This window comes from Coccinella septempunctata, chromosome 6, assembly GCF_907165205.1.
Source record: "Coccinella septempunctata chromosome 6, icCocSept1.1, whole genome shotgun sequence".
Classification (NCBI taxonomy): Eukaryota; Metazoa; Arthropoda; class Insecta; order Coleoptera; family Coccinellidae; genus Coccinella; species Coccinella septempunctata.
This window is the reverse complement of record NC_058194.1, coordinates 4,236,705-4,244,245: the sequence shown is the minus strand read 5'-3', so window position 1 is coordinate 4,244,245 and position 7,541 is coordinate 4,236,705. Positions and strand designations below refer to the sequence as shown.

The following is a 7,541-nucleotide window of genomic DNA, read 5'->3' as shown; positions in this document are numbered from 1 at the left end:
TACAAATAGGTAGTATTATCTATATGGATCATTTCCATAGAGAGAAGAAATATCATTATGGACAAGACTCAAATCGATTCGTTTTCAGATAGGTAATGAAATAGTTCGCCAAATTCAGAATTATAGTGTTAGCTTGAGATGAAAGAAGTTCAACGGATGCATAGATATATGCACGATGAAATATAAACAGTCATAATCCCATTCGAGAGAGCCAAGATTGGTTCTTTCACGTGATTCTTTCCCCTACAGAAGAATGCGATAAAAAATCGTTGAGATATGCCGCCTGGCTTGCAATAATGGAGGAGAAAACGCGCTGCGCCTCTCTTTACTTAATTCCTCCGTATACTGATATTCCGCCTGTCTACATCTGCTTGCACAGTACAACGTTGCCATTTTCGGAGGTACTAACGAGCAAAGAGTCTTCCAGAGCAATTCTTCGATATACAGCTCAGCACACTAGCGCCAGTGATATACACTCGAACTAAAAGATTGTTCAGTACATAAAGAGGGTGCGTTGTGACCTCAAAACGATTTTTTGATATGTTGGTCCCTGAAGCCTCCTGAATCTAACAAGCTAAAAAACAAGGCAAAACGTTGTCACCTCCGAAATCGGAGGTGATATCGATATATATGAGGTGAGAGCGTTAAACGAGTTACTATTTTGGAGGTGGTATTAACACTTTATAACTTTATATAACTTTATATATATATATATATATATATATATAAATAAATATTTATATATATATATATATATATATATATATATATATATATATATATATATATATATAAAAATATATATATATGTGTGTAGTGATAATCTCTCGATAAGTTCTATCGGTTCTCTGTTGAAGATCTCTGGCTATGAAATGAACTCTCATCAAGAGGATATTCTCCTCGTCAGTCCATCGAGTCCTCCCATCTCTTCTTGGAGAATTAGCGGGACGGGTCCTTAACCCATCCAAGCTGGTGCTTCTCCTCAATCTTCTCGGATTCCGAATTGGGCTTACGGTGCCATCTCGGGGGGCTGCGCCGCTTGCCCCACAGCTTACCCCATCAGGCTCTTCCTCCGGACAGCTCCGAAGAGGGCCAGCCCGCTGCCCTCTACCGCCCTGGTGCATACTTCTAGTGATAGGAGCAACTTTTTCATCAATTCCCAGGCTGCTGACCTTAGGAACTGGGTGACTCGGGTACGCGGGGCCGTCAATCCCCGAAAGCTTACGCTTCCCTGCGTAAGAAAAGGAATCTTTCAAGGAGACAAGTTGAGTACCCTATGGTTCTGCCTTGCCATCAACTTTCTGAGCAAACTCCTCAATGAATCAAGCTATGGCTATGTTATAGAGAAGAATACCAATGTGAAAATAAATCATCTCCTTTACATTGATGACTTGAAGCTCTTTGCCGCCAATGAAGAACAACTCCTAAGACAACTGAAAATTGTAACATCGTTCACAAAGACTATCAGAATGGAGTTGGGAATTGACAAATGTGCTGTCGTACACGTGAAGAGGGGTAAACTATCCGGAGGGGACACGATGATGAAACAAGACGACTTTGGCATTCAAACATTAACCCATGGAGATACCTATAAGTACCTAGGAGTTCAACAAGGAATGGAAATAAGAACAAACGAAGCCAGAGAAACATTCAAATATAAATTTCTAAACAGGTTTAAGAAAATACTCCAAGCAAACCTGAATGCCAAAGCGATGAACACCGCGATAAGCTCTTGGGCAATACCCTGCCTCTCTTATTCCTTTGGGGTCGTCAAATGGACGGCCTCAGATCTCAAGACCCTGGATATCCAGACACGAAAGCTCCTCACCAGACATGGAATGCACCATCCTAATGCCTCCGTAAATAGACTGTACATGCCAAGGAAGGATGGGGGAAGAGGTATGCAAAGCATTGAAAGCATACACCATACTGTTGTCAAGGATATGAGAGAATACTTTAGATCAAAAGACTTACCATTCTACAAAGCTCTATCCAAGGAAGACCAGAACATCACGGCTTTAAATATGGCATCTGAGCACTACACAGTCCAACATCCCACCACTGAAGAACTAACTGAGGTGTGGCACAACAGAGCGTTGCATGGGAGATATCCAGCGGCCTTAAATAAAAGAAGCATCGATAAAGAGAGATCCGTTAAATATCTGCAATCTGGATACCTGTTTCCGACGACGGAGGGTAGACTGGCGGCAATCCAGGATCAGGTAGTCGCCACTAGGTCATACCAGAAGAACATATTGGGAAGAAATCTTACCGGTGACAGGTGTCGTAAATGCTCTCGTGCACCGGAGACGATACAACATGTCACGTCGTCTTGCCCTGTCCTCGCTCCAAGAGAGTACACCGACCGTCATAATGCTATGGCGAAGGTTTTCCATCAAGCCATCTCCCTGAAATATGGATTAATTAACACAAGTAAGAAAATACACGAATACTTACCAAGAGAGATTCAGGAAAACGATGAGGTGAAAGTGTACTGGGACCATCCACTCACTACTGATAGGCCATTAGCATACAACCGGCCTGACATTGTTGTCTTCAAGAAAAGAGAAGCCAAAGCCATTATAGTTGATATCACCGTTCCGGCCGATGACAATGCAGAAAAAGCGTACACTGAGAAGGTGGTGAAGTATCAGGATCTGGCTTTTGAGCTGAAGGAACTCTATAGACTTGCCAACATAACAATACTTCCACTGGTAATCACGACAAATGGCCTGATTGAGATTCATCTCCTGGAAAACACGACTAAGCTCGGGCTTGAAGAGAGATTGATCGAAGATGCGCAAAAGGAGGTGATTCTGTGGACCACCAGGATTGTTCGAAGATTCTTGATGAGCGAATGAGAAATGTCTTGTTCTTAACGAACCGGCATCATCATGGCCAAACCCTATAAAGGTGAAAAAAAAAAAAAAAAAAATATGTGTGTATAGCTATGCACACCAGATTTCTTTATGTCTATGCGTGTTGAGCTGGACTTCCTTTTCTCCCACCCAGTTTCACAAATTTTGCAGTGTTGTCAGGTTGTGTTTTAACAATTTCAGTAGATTATCGATTCAGTTGATACATTAGGTAGAACTCACACCAAATTTTGTAGATAAATTATTTCTGCAAGTATCAAATTCAGTCAGCCTTTTTAATGTAATATCAAAATGTTTTCCTTACTGCTCCTAGCAAGAGATTTGGCTAATACCTATACATTCTATAGCTGTACCATTGTAATGTATGTATAAATCCAGAATTAAAAATAAAATATTTTTGATGTTACATTTACGTTGTCTTCTGTATCTGATTTGATTTGACTATTGAAGTATTTTTGGTGAAAATGTCGATTGCCCGTGAAAACATATTACAGATGATGAAGATTTTTTTTTTTGAGCATATATTATACACTCTTACATAGAAAAGAGCCGAGAATGCATGCAGAATAATAATTAATTGAAAGAATATCGAAAAATGAATTTTTAAACTGATTACTTCCACCTAAGAAACTGTTCTAGAATATTGCTGATTTGAATTCTGACAGTGTTAGTAACTCGACAAACCAGTTTCTCAACACCATTCCTTTTTTGAATAATAATACACGTATATATTTTTTTCTTGCAATCATGCAGTGGGCTAAACATGCAGTGAATGAATTGATTCAGTGGATAAATTGATTTCACATCTCCTCCTTCTTCCTGTTGTTATAGGCTTTCAGACTATTCCGTAGTTCAAAAGTGATGTTTCACTATTATATTCTCTGATCTTTATATTTTTCATTTGAAGTCATAATAAGAGTTCGGTGCCAAATATATTCCATAAAGAGCATGGTCCAGCCATTCACGTATCGAAATATGTTTGATATATGTTGGTACGTGGATAGCTGGACCATGCACCATGGTTCCATTTATCAGTTGATCCAGCCATGCACGTATCTGTATATCCTCATCATATATCAATACGTCCATGGCTGGACTACGTCCGTATAAATACGAGATGGTTAAGCTAAATAAAAAAATTCCTGTTTTTTGCAGTCAAAGTACAAATATACATACATATTTTTCTGCAATCATGCAGTGGGCTAATCATACAATGAGTTAATTGATTCAGTTAATAAATTGACTCCACAGATCCTCCTTCTTCCTGTTGTTATAGGCTTTCAGCCTATAGCTAGGGTTTCAGCTTGTAGCGTGATTCTAAAGTAATGTTTCACCATTATATTCTCTGATCTTCATATTCTTCTTTTGAAGTCATAATAAGAGGAATTCTTTACTTCCTATTCTTTTCTGTTGCATCGTTATCTCATTATGACTTCGGCCTTGCGGCTTTCACACTCCTCTCCAGAGGAAAATTCACTCATCCCAGATATCTCAGATATAAAAAGGATTAAGCTCTGTTGGAGCCCTTTCCAGGTTTTCGGGCTCGTGGTGGTGGTCGGGTCCGGGTCGCTCTCGGCTTCCTGCCACCGGTTGGATTCCTGCTCCACCCGCACTTCTTGTCGGAGCAGACGGTGTTCCTCTAAATTTCCCATGTACTTGCGTACAGTTCTCGCCGTTCCCAGCAGTACCGCCGTCTGCATGACTCTATAAATATTTTCGTCCAGCTGAAGTTTCCTCAAGTTCTCTAGTAGTTTCTTCGGTATCAGGCCTGTAGATGATATGACAATAGGGATGGTCTTGATATCTTTCAGCTTCCACTGTCTACTGGTTTGATCCTCGAGATCTCTTTACTTTGAAATTTTTTCAGTGTGCCTATCTAGAAGATTGTTATTATTTGGAATCGCAACATCGATGAATAGTGCTCTGTCTTCATCCTTATTGAGCAATATTAGGTCTGGTCTATTGTGGGTTATTTTTCGGTCTGTGAGAACCGTGCGATCCCAGTAGAGCTTGTGATGTTCATTTTCCAATACAGCATCCGGATGGTAATTGTAATAAGGAACCTTTTCCGAACTTAGAAGTTGTTGTTTTAGTGCCAATTCTTGGTGAAGAATCTTGGCAACGGAATCATGTCTATTTTTGTACTCCGTGCCCGTGAACTTCTGACATCCCCCGGTGATGTGCTGGATAGTTTCATGTGTCGCACAGCTATCATGCGCCACTGAGGCATCCTTGGCGATATATTTCATGTAGTTCCTTGTTGGAATCACCTGATCCTGGATGGCGAGCATGAAGCCCTCTGTCTCAGGAAACAACCTTCCGGAAGTCAACCAGTTCTTCTCCTCCTCTCGTTGGAGAGTGTAAAATTCTCTGTAGATTTTTTGAAGGAATTCAGTCATCCTTCGGTAATCTTGTGGGGTTTGTGGGAAGATCCTAATTTCGTCCTTCACAGTTGTCGCTCTGCTATAGTTAATGCCGTTTTGCATTAACGCGTTTGAAATTGACGTTCATTCTGGCTTACCTCTCAGGGTGACCGGGGGGATTTTTTCTTTTCTCTCCTCCACTGGACTGGTTTTCTGTGGGGCTGTGGTTTCCAAGACCCTTTTTTTTGTTCGAGTCTTCATTGGACGAGGAGCTATCTTTTCTCACTCTTTTGGCGGGTGGGAAAATTTTGTTTTGAGGGGTTTTGAACACTTCCATCTTCTGTTTTTGAACCGGTAAAGTCACTTTTTGGACATTTTTGGAAACAATGTTCTGTTTCAGTGCTTTAGAGTAAGGACTTCCCTTATTTTCCTCCTGCAACTCGAGCCTCTCCCTGAGAGTTTTAATCTCAGCCACTAAGCTAGATAAGCATTTATCTAGCTCATTCACCCTCGCTCTTAAACTTGTGTTCTCTTTTCTCAAAATATCGTGTTCGGACACGACATTAGCGATTTCTAACGCGTCTTCTTCCATTACGGAATCGCAGTCCGAATGGTCAGACATTTCAAAATCTAATTTACAATTACTATACTACTCACAGCAATTTGAAATGAAATTTTTCAAGACAAAAAAGAAAAATATATCTCCTGCAAAAAAACGAAATTCATCAAAAATTTTCTACGCTATGAGAAAAATCAGGAAACAGATACAAAAAATAAGCTCAGTTGATGCTTACTGCAGAACCAACGGTCTAGACAGATCTGGGACTCAGATGAACACAGACTTTGAAAATTTTAACGCATTAAAATTCCGAAAATACAAACACGTATAGAACCTACACACGTCGACTTCGAAATTTTGAAGGAGTTGAAGGGTAAATAGAACTGTCCACCGTGCCTGAGTAGCAAAAGATTGCTACACAGTAACTCTCAATCTGATCAGCCTGTAACACTCGAACATTTTTCTCTCCTAATGAGCAAAATGAATTCATTATCGGAGGACATGAAATCAATCAAATCCGATCAGTCTCTAATTCTGGCCGAGTTAGGTAAATGCAGATCAACTTTCGACGAACATACCTCACAGTTGAATAGCCATAGCTCTATTATCAACGAGTGTCAAAATAAATTGTTTCTTGTGGAGTCATCACAAAGCGCTGTGGTTTCGAGAGTTGCTGAGATGACGAACGATATAGTACAAATTAAATCTACTTTATCCGCTGCTCCTGATGGGGCGCCATCTCCATATTCTCTGGATTCCGCTGAGATCTTAAAGCGAGTAAAACGTTCTTACAACATTTCGCTCAGAAATGTACTTGAATCTGAAACAGAGGAAGGTGACGCCGATGTGGCCGTCAAGATACTGGAGTGTATTGATAAGTAAATCAAGAAAGTGATTGTGAAGGTTTTCCGGATTGGAAGGCGTAATCCACCCCACCCGAGTATGCTTAGGATTTCCTTTTCGAACAACCAAGTAGTCGGAACATTACTTAGGAATAAGAAGAAACTTCTCAATTCTGGAGATATTAGGCGCGTACCAGTTTCTGACGACAAGACTCCTCACCAGTTGTCAACTCTGAGTCAACTTCGCCTTGAGCTGAAGGACCGCGAGAAGTCAGGAGAGAGGGACCTGACAATAAGGTACATTAAGGGAACGCCAAATATTGTGACCCAGAGTACAAAAAATTGAGTGGTAGTATGCACGAGTGGAGCTTTATTTACACGAACATCCAATCTCTCCATTAAAAATATACCGAGCTCCTCTACTTTGTTGGATTACATAATCCATCGCTTATTTTCATTACTGAATCTTGGTTGCAACCTGATATTTCTGATTTTTCGATCCATATTCCGAATTACCAATCATTTAGGGGGGATCGTATAACTACGAAAGGCTATAGTGGTGTTTGTGTGTTCATTAGACTTGACATTTCGGATAGATCTACAGTCGTGTCCCATCGGATTGATGCACCGGGTATAGATAATATTTTCCTCCAAGTCACATTTTGTAATTGTAAATTTGTATTCGGCTGCGTTTATCGCCCAAGAGCTTGCAGTGGTGAAAACTCCCTCTATCGCTATATATCTGATCTATCCCTCTCATCAAGTAATATTCTAGTAGTTGGTGATTTTAATTTACCCCATTCATCCTGGCCTCACATATCTGGACAGCAAGCTGGATCCTCAAATTGCAATTTTTTTGACATGTTTCTGAACTCTAATTATTTCCACCTAGTTGATAAGC

At 40.3% G+C, this 7,541-nt stretch overlaps 1 long non-coding RNA gene across 1 annotated transcript; it reads right to left on the bottom strand.

The window, feature by feature from the left end:
• Positions 1-2,031: 2,031 nt before the first annotated feature.
• LOC123314752 lies at positions 2,032-2,523 on the bottom strand. The gene is made up of 3 exons (XR_006537865.1): positions 2,458-2,523; positions 2,273-2,408; positions 2,032-2,119 (listed from the first exon to the last, which is right to left on the bottom strand). It is a non-coding gene; the product is annotated as an uncharacterized LOC123314752 (long non-coding RNA).
• Between the last annotated feature and the right edge of the window lie 5,018 nt (positions 2,524-7,541).